Raw genomic sequence first — 13,878 nt, forward strand, 5'->3', positions numbered from 1 at the left:
TGGAAACTTTTGTTGAAAGGTGGTATATAAATAGCAGTCATAGTAGCTGAACAGAAAGGCCTTTTTACATTCATAGACACTGGGGCTGTTCTCACACACAGCTCAGCCTTTGTTAGGCTACACATGGGAACTGCTAGGATCAAGCAGGTAAACCTCATGCAGTCTTTCCCCACCCATTTGCTCCGCCGCCCGCCCAGCTGTGTGAATGGCCCCATTCTGTTGTTGCTGCAAGATTGTTTTACTAGTTAATGAGGCTCTTCACACGAGCAGTGCAGAGAGCCTGCAGGGCTTGTGCAGGGAGAATGGGCTTAGCCTGCTCTCCCCACACATGACAAAACACCTAGCCCTGGGCAGCTGTATCAGCCCTTCACACGACTACCAACAATGTCATGGAGCCGGTAGGGGCTGTGGGGATCGGAGGCGAGTGTGCGGGCATCCTGGGGAGACTCCTGAGACCGGGAGGCTTGTTTTAGCCTCATGGGGGGGGTCTCCTCATGAGTCGCTGCAGAGCCACGCCATGGCGACTCACAATCCCCAAAATGAGGTTAGCGGAGCGCTCGCTCTGCAGGCTAGCTGCCAGAGAACCACCGGGCTCACCTGTGAGCCCAGTAGTTCTCACAATGAGGGAAAACTGGGCTAGCCCATCATGAGAATAGTCTCTGTATTTTATCTTGTTTTTATTTAATGGTTTCAGTTTTGTAAGCCATTTTGGACCTTTTCTGGCTAAAAGTGGGATAGACTTTAATAATTAATTAAAGAATGAAAGACATTCTACATCCTTCTGCATGTTCATTTGTTTATTTTCACATTTATCCCCATATATGAATCTTTGGGCAGTTTACAGACTAAAAATCCAAACACAATTTATAAGACAAATGACCATGTAGACTGCTCTGGACTCCTTGGAGGAAAAGTGGGATAGAAATGTAAAAATAAAGAAAAAATAAATAAATGGGAATAGTATTCATTTGGAGGCTTCTGTCCCCTTATTCCAAAATTACAAATAAGCAATATAGAGCCTTATGACAATGGGAATTAGATTCTCACTTTCAGTTCGCCACATATTTAGGCTGCTTAACGCCTATGGATTTAAGCAGCCAGTCTTTAACAAATAACATCAAAGGCTTAGCTGTCCTCCCATTCTACCAGCACAGCCACCGTGTCCTACTTAACTTTCTGTGAGAAAAAACGAATGCATGAGTTTGTGGGGAGGGGGTTGGAGGAGGTGAGTAGCTGTCATGAAAGAAAGCATAGCACTGTTTCTGTGATGAAGAAGTAATCTGTTATTGTTGCAAGTCCCTCCAAATACCCCCCAAACTACCCCACCAAGTTTTCGCTTTAAAAATATGGACTTTCCAGTTCTTAAAAAAGAGCATTTGCTTTGGAAAAGCCGTTACAATAAAATACATTGGGGGATCATTCTACTGACAAGTCCTGCATTCTTTGTGCAGGGCCGGCTCTTACCAGTAAGCAGAATATGCACCGCATCGGGGCACAGTCTGCAGGAGGGCATCGAGCTGATGATACCTCCTTTAAAAAAATTAAATTCCAGCCACCGCACGGCTGAGGAGATGGCTGCGGGGGTGCGTGTGTGTCCTACTGCCTACACCTCCCCACCAGCGGCGGGAGCAACTGAACAAGAGCAACGCTGTGGCCTGCTGTTTGGCCTAGCGTCACTTCCCAGTTGCAAGGCGCACCTGTGCAGTGAAGTCTATTAAGTATCTCACAGTTAGGAAGCGACACCGGGCCAAGCAGCAGGCCACAGCATTGCTCTGATATCTTCTGCCGCTGCTGGGCGCGGGGATGCAGAAGGACACACACGCACCCCCACAGCTATCCCCTCGGCCATGCGGTGGCTTGAATTGGCGGGAGGCGGTGAGAAGAAAATGGCACCAGACACAGTGATGACGGAGGAGGTGGTCGGCGGCCCCACAAGGGAGCCCTGCGGCGGGCGGGCAAAAATGGCAGGAAGGAGGGAGCCCGGTGGGGAGAGAAAGTGCTGCGGGGGGGGGACTGCCTGTGACAGGAGGAGGACGGGGACCTCTGGAACGATGGGGAACGGACTCTCTTTTTCTTGCCAGGACTGCTCCATTCTCATTCTCTCTCTCTCTCTCTCTCTCTCTCTCACACACACACACACACACACCAAGACTGCTCCATTATCTTAAATACCCAGGGCTTAAGCTGTGTAGGGCTTTATAGATTATAACCAGCACCTTGTATTTTGCCCAGAAGCGTATTGGTAGCCAAATAGCTCTTTAAGTATAGGAGTAATATAATTATAATTATATTATATACATATTATGTACATAATTAAGTAAAATTTTGAATACACACTAATTGTATTTATTTTGAATTTTCATTTTTTACTATAGCTGGGGGGGGGGGGGTGCGCTCAACAGAATGTTGCATCAGGGCGCCAGATCCCCCAGAGCCGGCCCTGCTTTGTGCAAGAAGGTCTCGTCTTTTACTGTATGGGCCACAAAAACCTGCAGGTCATACAAGTTTCCTATTTTCTGCGGCTTGAAAACACATCAGTTATGTTCAGGCACGTAACAACGATCGGGCAAGGGGAGACAGTTGTCTGGGGGCCCCACTGCCTGGAGGGGCCCCCAGAGGCACCTCATGTGACTCCCCATTGCCCCCTGGCCAGCCCCAAGGCCCCTCAGCCACTTGCCCTCTTCGCCTTCTCTCCAGCTTGTTCTCCTGGCCAGCAATCGAGGCAGCAGACAAGCTGCCAAGAGCTCCTTTTCTCCCGCCTCTCAGCTGATCGGCGGGTGGGCGGGGCTTCCACGGAGGCCTCCATGTAGGCCGCAGTGAAGCCTGAACTCGAGTAGGGCCCAAGCCAGCCAGGAAGGAGGAGGCAGCCAGAGTGGCCACCACTGTTCTCTGCAGCAGAAGACCCCCTTGCTGCCCTGCCCAGCCCAGCATTTGCCAGGTAGAGTGTGAACTCCTTTTTGTGGTTACCTTCCCTGTCCCAGATATATAGGCATCTGCTTGCCATAGGGCTTTGATATGGGGGGGGGAGGGACTGAGAAATATTTATTTTTAAACAGCTTGGAAAATTTGCTGGCTTAAAAAAAACTATCTAAAAAGTCCTATAAGTGGCTTGTTTCATGGCAGAAAATTGCAAAAACTTCTGGAAGAAACAGTATTATATTTCATTCATTCATTCATTCATTCATTTATAAATGCACTTATGTTCAAGTTGTTTTGCAACCCAGAAGGTCTGAGTGAGAACTGTGAAGTATGTCTTGTGCTTTTATTTTATTTTATTTTTCTTGTGTGTGAACTGCTCCCCAATAACTTGCAGGGACTTCAGGGTCAATCTGGCCAACATGTGAATGCAGCACCTCTATTCCAGAGGAGATGTGTGTTAAAGGGCTTTAAAAGCCTCCTGTGAAAAACCTCCTGCAATCAAACTTGACTGAATTGTTTCAGAATTCTGAGAAAACAAACATAGGCTCACCCTGCATGGTTGAAAGTCTCCTTTGCTAATCTGCAGCGAGGGGGCCATTTTAATCATTCATCTTTCTAGTGTGTTCTAGGCATTAAAAGTAAAACAAATGTATAGTACTCAATGTATATCACTATATATTGTGACGTGTGCGTGTGTGTATTCAGTGAAATGTATTTCCAGGCAGCATACTTATTTTGGAATATCAGACTTAAATCCTTGGGGGCCTGGGGTGTGTGGAGGCCCTGGACTTTGAGTGGGGGGGGGCATTTTAAAATCTCGTCTCTGGGCCCACTCCAACCTTGCTACGCCCCTGGTTATGTTTGCACCGGCATTGCAGCCTCAAAGGCCAAACTTCGTGCAGCTGGTCTGAGTTGCTGACCTGAATGCTGTTTCTCAGCAGCATTGACAAAACAGTATGTCAAGAATGCCGTTTTCTATTAATCAGAAAATACTATTTTGACTACCAGCGTGATGCTGGAACATTCTGCCTACCAGCATGATGAAAGTACAAAGCTAGGGCACCATTCTGGTTTATAGTTGGGTGATAAGCTATTATGAGTAGGAATTTGAGCCAAACAGGAACATGCAGTGTACATATATTTCAAGTAGAGGCAACTCCTGCTTTGTTATGGTGGACTGCTGTAGAGCCTCGATCAAATTGGTTTGGTACAGTACATCTGCTCAGGTATGTACAGCAAGCATGTGTAGGAGGCATGATAGAAGTTTAATGTTTAACAGTATTAATAGTGTGGAGAGATAGCTTGGAGTCATACAATTAAATTGGTTAACTTACTTACTTATAATTGATTTATATATCGCCCTTCCAAAAAAGGCTCAGGGCGGTTAACATAAAAATAAAAACAATTAAAATCAATTAACAGTTAAAACCAAAACTATAAAAACAGCATAAAACTAATTAACAGTTAAAACATTTAAAAACCCTGGAAAACCAGGCTGAACACTTACAGCAGTTAAAAACAGTTTACAACAAATGAAATTCCCTGGAAAGCCAGGCCAAACAGATCGGTTTTAAGGGCTCTCCTGAAGGCCAATAATGAATTCAGATTACGGTTTTCTGCCGGGAGTGCATTCCACAGCCTAAGAGCAGCTACAGAGAAGGCCCGCCTCTGAGTCGCCACCAGATGAACCGGTGGTAACTGGAGACGGACCTCCTCAGAGGACCTTAACGTGTGGTGGGGATCATGTAGAAAAAGGCGCTCTAAAAGATAACCTGGACCTAAGCCATTTAGGGCTTTAAAGGTAATAACCAGCATTTTTTATTTTGCCCGGAAACATATCAGCAGTCAGTGTAACTGTTTCAAAACAGGCATAATATGGTCTCTCCAGGTTGCCTCAGAGACCAATCTGGCGGCCGCATTTTGAACTAACTGAAGATTCCAAACAACATACAAAGCAGCCCCACGCAGAGCGCATTGCAATAGTTGAGCCTGGAGGTTACCAGCTGATGCACCACTGTTTTGAGGTCATCCTCTTCAAGAAATGGGTGCAGCTGTCGAATCAGCTGTCAAATCAACATATGTTGTAAGACCAACGGGGTGGGGGGGAGGGAAATACTGTATGCTCAGTGGATTAGAGAGCTTTAAGAAGCGATTAGACACAGCGGTGGTCCTTTCATGAGGCGAGGTGAGGTGGTCGCCTCAAGCAGTGGATTATTAGGGCATTAGCAGGGCAGTAGAGCCCCCCTTCCACTGCCCTCAGAGCAGCTCTTCAAGATTGACCTGATGTCTGCAAACTTGGCAAGGAGTGTCTCTCCTCACACTAGGGGTGTGCATGGAACTGGTTTCCGTGGTTCAATCTGAATTCAAATCAAATTTGAACTGGACTGTCGGTTCGAGAACCAGTTCGAGCAAATCGACCACTGGTTCAGTTAGAATTTGAACTGAATTTGAACAGGTTTGAACCAGTTTCCCATAGGGAATAATGGGGGACTTGAATCAGCCCATTATTCCCCATGAGTAATGCTTAGGGACACCAAAGCATGGTGGGTGCTACCTACCACCCAATCCCCAAAGCAATTGAGTGATTTTTAATGATTTTATTACTTTTTTCTGGGTCAGTAAGTCAACCCTAACTTCATCATGCCCTACAACCCAACTCAGTGTCCCTAGGCATTACCCATGGGAGATAATGGGTTGGTTTGAGCCCCGCATTATTCCCTATGAGCAAAACAGCGCACTGCCGCACAAGTGAAAAGGGAATCTCCCAGCAGACCACCAGAGAGCAACTTCCAGTTCAGCCACATTTTAAGAGCAGTGCACCTTGCAATGCCAATGCAGAATGCAGATTGCAGAGCCGGGTCACCAGAGCAGTAAGTGAAGCACAAGGCCAGACATGGAGCTCGCATCAGTCACCAAGAAATCTCACACACAGAGAGCTACCACTGTCCATTTCTCACCATCTCATCTCACAAACAAACCCAACGACCACAACTCAAGTAAGGCAGGGCCAAAGTTCTGCCTTTCTCCATCTGAGATCCAGCAAAACCAGATAGTCAGCAGTAGGGCTGCAAGCATATTATAAGCAGTGCTGAGAAAAGACAATCATATATGACAAGAAGTCTTCTTTCTTCTCTTCGTGTCTGGAATAAGTTGGCCTCAGATTGGCTGGGCCCTGGCTGTGCTGACAGCCTGCCGGGCTGACACATGTCAGGGCACCAGTCCACACTCAGCATGGGCCATGGCATGTGTGTGTGTGTGTGTGTGTGTGTGTGTGTGTGTGTGTGTGCTGCTTGGTAAAAAGTCAACAGTAGCACACAATTGAACAGTAAATCACAAAGAATCAAATCTCCTGGTAGGTGGGCAGTATAGGAGTTGTACATCAACCATTGCCAAATCCAGCCAGACTTGGCAATGCTTTGCCCAAAACTGGACCAGATCCGTCTCTGGGCCCGCCACCAGGTATTGCAGAACACTCTGTATGACACTGCTGCAGGGCACAGTTGGCACCTCCCGTATCCTTGGCAAAGCACCAAGGCACCCTTGTTAGAACCACAGGATGGAACGCATGGGTGGGTGTGCCAGCTGTGTTGGCACTGCCAGGGACACCATGCTGCTGGATTGGGAAATGGTGCTGACGCTGCTGCTGGGCATGGACTGCACATTTGAAGTAGGTGCTCCAGCACCCTCCTCCTGGATCAGATCGAGCCTCCTCTCCTCTGCCTGCCTAACTTTTTGAGCCAGGAGGGCGCTCCACCTGGGCAGCCCGCCAAGGGCGTTGGCTTTGCCCTTCATAGTTGGGTCACATAGGCAGGTGAAAACATGTTTTGGTGGCAGCAGTACTACTGGGTCTGCTGGTTCCTGCCTTGGGCCACCACCACCACCACTGCCCTCCGTCTGGGGCTGAGAAGGTCGAGGTGTAACAGGGATGACTTCCTCCTGCTCCTCCTCAGTCTCAGACCGGGCAGGGGTTGTTCTGAGAAGGGGGATGAGTGGGGAGGATGATGGAGAGAGTAATCTGGCTGCTGGGCTGGTAGCCGATGTCACCTCCTCCTCTGCTCCCACCAAGGGAAGAACTTCTTCCCTGACAGGATCTCCCCATACTTCTACCTCAGCTGTCACAGGCAGCTGCACTGTGGGAGCAGGCGGCACTGGATAGGTAAGCCTGCAAGCAATGGCCTCTAGGGGAACAGTGGCGACTTGGGGAGTAGGCCTCTCTCACTGCCCTTGCCCCCCACCAGCATCACTCCTCTCCCTGACTCTGCTCCTAGCTCTGCCCTGCAACCCCCCCCCCCAACTAGGCCCTATTTAAAAGAAAGTACTTTAAACTAAAACTAAACTCTAAACCTAAAAGCAAACCAAAAGTGCAAAACGTAAAACCCAACTTGGTGGTGGTGGTGGTCCTTACCAATCTGCTGTCTTCAGCTGGAGTCTGACCAGGAGGGAGCTTGGGCAATCAGGCTGAGCAGCACACACTGGCATTCAACAGCTGGGGGCCCAGCAGCAAGGTAATCCAGCAGCAGAGCAGGGGATCAGCAGAGCGGGGGTCCAGCAAAAGCAAGGCAGCAGCGGCAGCAGAGCAAGGAGCACAGCAAGGCAAGGGAAGCAGCAGCAATGAGCAAGGCAAGGCGGCAATCTCTTTTCCTCCAGAACCCAGAGGCAGAGTGAAGTCAGGCAGTGCTTTGAATACACGTTGAAATACACTTTGAAATGGCCTCTTTTTTGCTCCCCTCTCTCTCATCCCTCCACTACCAGCTAATGGTGGCAGAGTTCCCCTGCTCTCAGAGTGCAGGCAAGCTCTGGAATGTAGCCACGCTCTTGCACAAGAGTGGAAGCATGGCAGACCAGCACCTGGGCGAATGCTTCGCTGATGTTATGAGCACACACACATGGTTAGTCAGGATGTCAGCCATTGATTTGATTAGGTAAAGTGTGCTGTCAAGTCGGTGTTGACTCCTGGCAACTACAGAGCCCGGTGGTTGTCTTTGGTAGAATACAGGAGAGCTTTATTAGGTAGAGCTAAATAAAGCACATTTCTCTTTTAATCGAGGATGAGCTTGCTTGCGCCTACTTAGTTTTTCAAACCTGGGTTCTATGTTTGAGACTGCCAATCTAATTTTGGACTCGGAGTTATTTTCACTAGATATTTGCATGTTATAGCAGCAGCTGCTGAAAACTGATTCACACAGGTAGGAATTGAGCAAAGACAGTCAGTATTTTCTAGGGATGTGCTGGAAGCGTTTCATTGCTGTGTCTATTTCAAGGTGCCGAACGCTTCAAGCTGCGCCAACCAAACTGTTTCAGCAGGGGTGATCGAGTCACTTTATTTATTTATTTATTTATTTATTTATTTATTTATTTATTATTTTACATGTTTTCATACCGCCCAAAACTTACGTCTCTGGGCAGTTTACAAGATAAAAACAACATTAAAAAATTAGTTAAAAACAAAAACAAGAAATTTAAAACACAACAATTAAAATTTTTTAAAACAATATTCTGAAACAACATTAAAAACAATCAAAACAAAACCTGGGTGAACAGATGCGTCTTTAAAGACTTTTTAAAAATTGTCAGAGATGGGGAGGCTCTTATTTCACTAGGGAGTGCATTCTAAAGCCTCAGGGCAGCAATGGAGAAGGCCCATCCCTGAGTAGCCACCAGACAAGTTGGTGGCAAATGCAGACGGACCTCTCCTGATGATCTCAATGTGCGGTGGGGTTCATAATGAAGAAGACGTTCTCTTAAATACCCAGGGCCCAAGCTGTTTAGGGCTTTATAGGTTATAACTAACACCTTGTATTTTGCCTGGAAACATATTGGCAGCCACTGTAATTCCTTCAATACAGGAATAATATGGTCTCTCCTATATGACCCAGAGACCAGCCTGGCTGCCGCATTCTGAACCAACTGTAGTTTCCAGACTATGTACAAGGGCAGCCCCATATAGAGCACATTACAGTAATCCAGTCTGGAGGTTACCAGCAGATGTACCTAGTGGTGTGCCCGAACCGGTCCGGCGGCCATTCCAAAGAATGGCCGAACTGCCGGACCGGTCCGGCCCTGCCTGGTTCGGGTCCGGGTGGGGGGTCTGCCTTTAAGGACGGGAGGGCTTGCTTAGCCCTCCCGCCTCCTTGCCCCCGCCAGCGCCCGTATTTAACAGTATAGGGGCGCTGGAAACCAGCCGCCCCCCCCGCCGCCTCCGCCTCCGCGGTGAAATAACCCCCAAAGCCAGCCAGCCCTCCCTCCCTCCCAGCTAGCTGCCCGCCCGCCCGCCCGCTCGCTCACCCGCTCACTGGATAAGAAACGAGAGGAGCTCCGGCACAGAGCTCCTCTCGTTCGGAAGGCCTCCTGCAGAATGGCGGTTTGCACGCGCGCGCATGCGCGCACCGCAAAGCACGCCGTTCTCCGGAGGCCCGGTCTACCCGCCGGGAAAGGGCCGGGTAGACCGGGCCTCCGATCGCCGGAGGGCCGGTCTACCCAGCGATCGGAGGCCCGGTCTACCCGCCGGGAAAGGGCCGGGTAGACCGGGCCTCCGATCGCTGGGTAGACCGGGCCTCCGGCGATCGGAGGCCCGGTCTACCCAGCGATCGGAGGCCCGGTCTACCCGGCCCTTTCCCGGCGGGTAGACCGGGCCTCCGGAGAACGGCGTGCTTTGCGGCAAGCCGCCATTCTGCAGGAGGCCTTCCGAACGAGAGGAGCTCTGTGCCGGAGCTCCTCTCGTTTCTTATCCAGTGAGCGTGAGCGAGCGGGTGGGCGGGCGGGCAGCTAGCTGGGAGGGAGGGAGGGCTGGCTGGCTTTGGGGGTTATTTCGCCGCGGCGGGGGGGGCGGCTGGTTTCCAGCGCCCCTATACTGTTAAATACGGGCGCTGGCGGGGGCAAGGAGGCGGGAGGGCTAAGCAAGCCCTCCCCGCCCTAAAAACAAGGCTCCCCTTCGGTGCCGGTCCGGACTTCTCCGGACCGTGCACATCACTAGATGTACCACTGTTTTGAGGTACCAACTATCTCAAGAAACGGACGCAGCTGGTGTATCAGCCGAAGTTGATAGAAGGCACCTCTGGCCACTGCCTCAACCTGGGACACCAGGGAGAGACTTGGATCCAGAAGCAATCCCAGACTGCGTACCTGTTCCTTCTGGGGAAGTGTGACCCCATCCAGAACAGGTAGATCAAAATCATCTCCCGAGTTTCGACTCCGCACAATGAGTACCTCCATCTTATCTGGATTCAGTCTCAGTTTGTTATCCCTCATCCAGCCCATTACCAACTCCAGACATTCAGGGAGGTTATGCCCTCTTCCGATGATGCTGACATGGAGAAATAGACTTGGGTGTTATCAGGATACTGATAACACCCTGCACCAAATCTCCTGATGATCTCTCCCAGCGGTTTCATGTAGATGTTAAACAACATCAGAGGCAATACGGAGCCCTGAGGGACACCATAAAAAAGTTGAGATTTTGAAGAACAACAGTCTCCAAGGGACACCACCTGGAACCTGCCCAAGAGGTAGGAGCAGAACCACTGAAGAGCAGTGCCTCTCACTCCCAACCCCCTCGGATGCTCCAGAAGGATACTATGGTCAATAGTGTCAAAAGTAGCCAAGAGGTCCAAAAGGATCAACAGAGTCACACTTCCTCCATCAATTCCCGTTGGGGATTATCCAACAGGCTGACCAAGGCAGTCTCCACCCCATAGCCAGCCTGGAAGCCAGTTTGAAATGGGTCTAGATAATCAGTTTCCTCCAAGACTGTCTGGAGCTGGGAGGCCACCACCCTCTCAATTACCTTGCCCAACCATGGAAGGTTGGAGACAGGCCTGTAGTTACTCAGCAATGATGGATCCAAGGTAGGCTTCTTCAGAAGCGGTCTAATAATTGCCTCCTTAAGACTAGGAGGCATCCTACCTTCCCTCAGAGAGAGGACTTTACTTTACAGGAGGAAGGCAGGTCTTACCTGGCCCTTTCTTGCTCCTCCGCCGCCCCAGTGTGGCGCTGTTCCTTTTAAGCAGCCAAGCTGTCTATTGTGAAAATCCACACTGTTTGGCTGTGTCTTGCTTAGAAACAGGAAGTTCCCTGCTCCTAGAAGTCTGTGGGCGGTGTCGGGAAGGAAACGGCATCTGAGCATGTGTGGATGCCATCTTGAGTGGTCAGCAACACCATGCTGACTATTCAAGATGGCATCTGCACGTGCTCAGACACCATTTCCTTCCTGACACCGCCCACAGGCTCCTGGGAACAAGGAACTTCCTGTTCCCAAGCAAGATGCAGCCAGGCAGCCTGGTTTTTCACAATGGACAGCCCAGCTGCTTAATAGGAACAGTGCCACATTGGGGCAGCGGAGGAGCAAGGAAGGGCCAGGTAAGACCTGCCTTTCTCCTGTTAAAATGACTGCTTCCCGCTCCTTCGGATGTGCACGAAATGCTTTGTGCACATCCCTAGTATTTTCTTGGCTTTCTCACTTACTTATTTGTACTCAGCTTGCATACTAATTAAAAAATTCAGGGAGACGCTGTCAAGAACTTAAAGCGAAGATCTGCTCCAGTTTCTCCGAGGCATGAGGAAGCAGACAGGGGGACAGGAGCTGAAAACCACTGGGATCTTCCACTACTCACAAAGCCAAGGGCAGCACAGCAATGACACTTCTTTGTCTGCTCACTAGATCAGCTCCCCTGCTGTGCCTGCCCTTGGATTTGTGATCAGCAGAGAAGTCAAGTAGGTGTTGGCTTCTGTCTCCATCTGCTCCCCATCATCCTTGACTGTCTCCACACCTTGTATATGTTGGTTAAGGCCCCTCCACTCCTAATGAAACTTGCTGGTTGTTTGGAACCCCCCTTTAAAGTTGTTTGAGACTGACCCCAGTTTGAGGACCCCCACTTTAAGTGAATACTGGGCTCTAGGTCATATAACAAAAACTGTTGGCCTGTAATCCCCTGACCTGCACAAACAAGTCTCATCATTCCTCCATTGCCCTGCCCTTGTCTTTCTTATTTGATTTATGGTACAATCAGTTAGCGACTCATATGTGTCTTCGGTAACTCTTGCTGGTGTCTACCTTATGATATTTGTTTTTAAGATGGTGAACTTTTGGGACAATTTACTTTTTAAAAATTTTCTGTGTAAACCATATTTTTTTCTATGTAAACCACATATTTTTCTTTGTAAACCATATTATTTTTTTGGTAGAAAAGTGGTATATAAATATTTGTCGTAGTAGTAGTCAGTCACTTATGTAAAATGTTTGTACTCTCAGCTGAGATCTAGAGACAAGAAGAAATCACTTAGGAGACCTCTTTATTCTGATGAAGTGGACTCTGGGTCACAAAAACTTAAGTTACAATTCTGAGTGAGTTTTTAAGGTGCCACAAGTCTCTTTGTGGTTTTTGCCTCCCCTCTGGGACTCACTCAAAGCAAGAAAGCTGCACTAAAATGATGCCAGACAGAAAGGATAGTCTGGGGATGCATGGAATCCACTTTTATTGAGAGAACTCAATGCATTTCAAGCTGTTTACGTTTTCCTCAGGGGAGTTTTATTTGTGTTGCTTCCTTTGATTCTGAGTATGGAAAGGTTCATGTGGTGCTTCATGTTGAGCAGCTCTATTTTCAAGTGGCTACTGTGCTGCTATTGCAATGTTTTAATTAGCTCTCGCTGTATCGTACTGTTGCATTGAATGGATCCTTTCCCTTGAGCAAAAGGACAGACTTCTCTCCACCCATCCAACCTAACTTACCCTGAAAAATAGAGAGTCCACTTGTGGAAGGAGCTGAATAAAAAAGTTTATAAGCCCTGTGCTTATCTTTTTAAAATCATGCACCCTCCACACACACACATTGATCACATCAGTGTCTGTTCTGTACATCTTCCCATAGCCCTATCATGCTGGCTTTCAGCCCATAAATCCTCATCTAATATGTTTTTGTCCTCTATTTTTTTAATCATTCTGCAAGCAGACATGTTTGCAGCTGAAATCCTTGAGGGATGAAATCTTCGAGAGGGCACCAGTCCAGGAGGGAAGGAGAAAACAGCTCTCAAAAAGACACTGCGGTCAAGATACCACACAGAGAGATTGATGCAGCTGAGTGAAAGCTTGGCTTGTTATGGCATACATCTGAGGAAAAATTGAATTTGTAGCCTGTCAAGCCTACTGAGAGGCGAAATTAGTAGGCATGAATTGTGTCAGCATCAGTTCAGAAAGCAGGAAACTGAGGATACCGGACTATGGGATATTCTGAATGTCTAGTAACCCAAGGACAAACTACTTCAGCAAACCATATTAAAAATACTTTGGCACATCAAATTCAATTTTCGAGTACATTGAACTGCTTTGTGTGTGTCTCTTTCAAGAAATTGAATTAGCAGCTGCAGTATGAATGCCTTGTATGTCACCACAAACCAAAAATCAAATTAACTACTGCTGTCCTAAAAGCAGAACACCAGTTCAAGTGGATGGAATGAATGCTTGATTGGAAAAATCTGATTTTCAGGTTATGAAAGTGCAGAGTTTATGAAAGTGTCATTTCTGTGGGAAGACAGGAACTTGCGTACACCTTTTCTGGGAGCTCGTTCATACGGCTTTGGCCTTAGTTTTGTAATGAAAGACCCCATCCAGTGTCTCAGGCTGAGGATATATCTGTATAGTGCTTTGATGCCAGCTCTTTAGCATTGTGCTGGAAGTGTGAAAACGGAGGAAAGTAAGTAATTTTTTCCTCAAATGTACAATGCTGCCCTATACTAAGTCAATACATTTGACCTTCTATGTGGGTTGATGTCATATTGTCTGCAGTGGCTGGCAGTGACTCAGCAGGGTTTCAGTCAGGGATCTTTCCCACCCCTACCAGGAAGTTTTACAGACGGGGCTTTATGCTGTGGGGTATCCGAGGAGCGGATCTACTTTGCAGCAGATTCGAGACAGTTTAATCCGGGGGATTAGGTGGAGCGTTAACATAGCCCTCAGCTGCTTCCCT

General features: G+C 48.3%; 1 long non-coding RNA gene across 1 annotated transcript; it reads left to right on the forward strand.

Moving 5' to 3' along the window:
• The first annotated feature begins 11,049 nt into the window (after positions 1 to 11,049).
• Positions 11,050 to 13,216, forward strand: LOC128344250 (uncharacterized). Its single transcript, XR_008315748.1, has 2 exons — positions 11,050 to 11,274; positions 12,865 to 13,216. It is a non-coding gene; the product is annotated as an uncharacterized LOC128344250 (long non-coding RNA).
• The last annotated feature ends 662 nt before the right edge of the window (positions 13,217 to 13,878 follow it).

Source organism: Hemicordylus capensis, chromosome 2 (assembly GCF_027244095.1).
Source record: "Hemicordylus capensis ecotype Gifberg chromosome 2, rHemCap1.1.pri, whole genome shotgun sequence".
In the NCBI taxonomy this organism is placed as follows: Eukaryota; Metazoa; Chordata; class Lepidosauria; order Squamata; family Cordylidae; genus Hemicordylus; species Hemicordylus capensis.